The sequence below is a fragment of the Sinocyclocheilus anshuiensis genome, unplaced genomic scaffold, assembly GCF_001515605.1.
Source record: "Sinocyclocheilus anshuiensis isolate Anshui unplaced genomic scaffold, SAMN03320099.WGS_v1.1 scaffold121, whole genome shotgun sequence".
NCBI classification, from domain to species: Eukaryota; Metazoa; Chordata; class Actinopteri; order Cypriniformes; family Cyprinidae; genus Sinocyclocheilus; species Sinocyclocheilus anshuiensis.
Window position 1 is genome coordinate 1,363,153 of NW_015539856.1, and position 399 is coordinate 1,363,551.

Sequence of the window (399 nt, forward strand, 5' to 3'; positions counted from 1 at the left end):
ACTTACAGTATAAATGATTTGTAATTTTACATGTTGTTACCCCTTTATTCTGCAAACGTCGCATATTATTCCTCTATACCTACACGGAGGTACTGAATAAGTACACTATAATTACAAAAAAGTTACGCTGTAACTTCAGTTTACTTACGCAGTTCTTTGCAGGTTGCATATCTGGTTGTTACCCACATACAGTGACGGCTCGTGGGTTTTAAAATAGAGGAGGCACACTAATTGTATTGGTCTGGGATCCCTGCCAATTATTATTAATATTATTATTATTTTCTTAACCACTTTAAAATTGCTTTTTGGTTGTCACTTGACAACCTATCACTTGAAGCAAACATCCATCCCTTCTTAAAAGTCTGTGTTAAAAGAGAGCTGCCTGTTGCGCCATTTAAT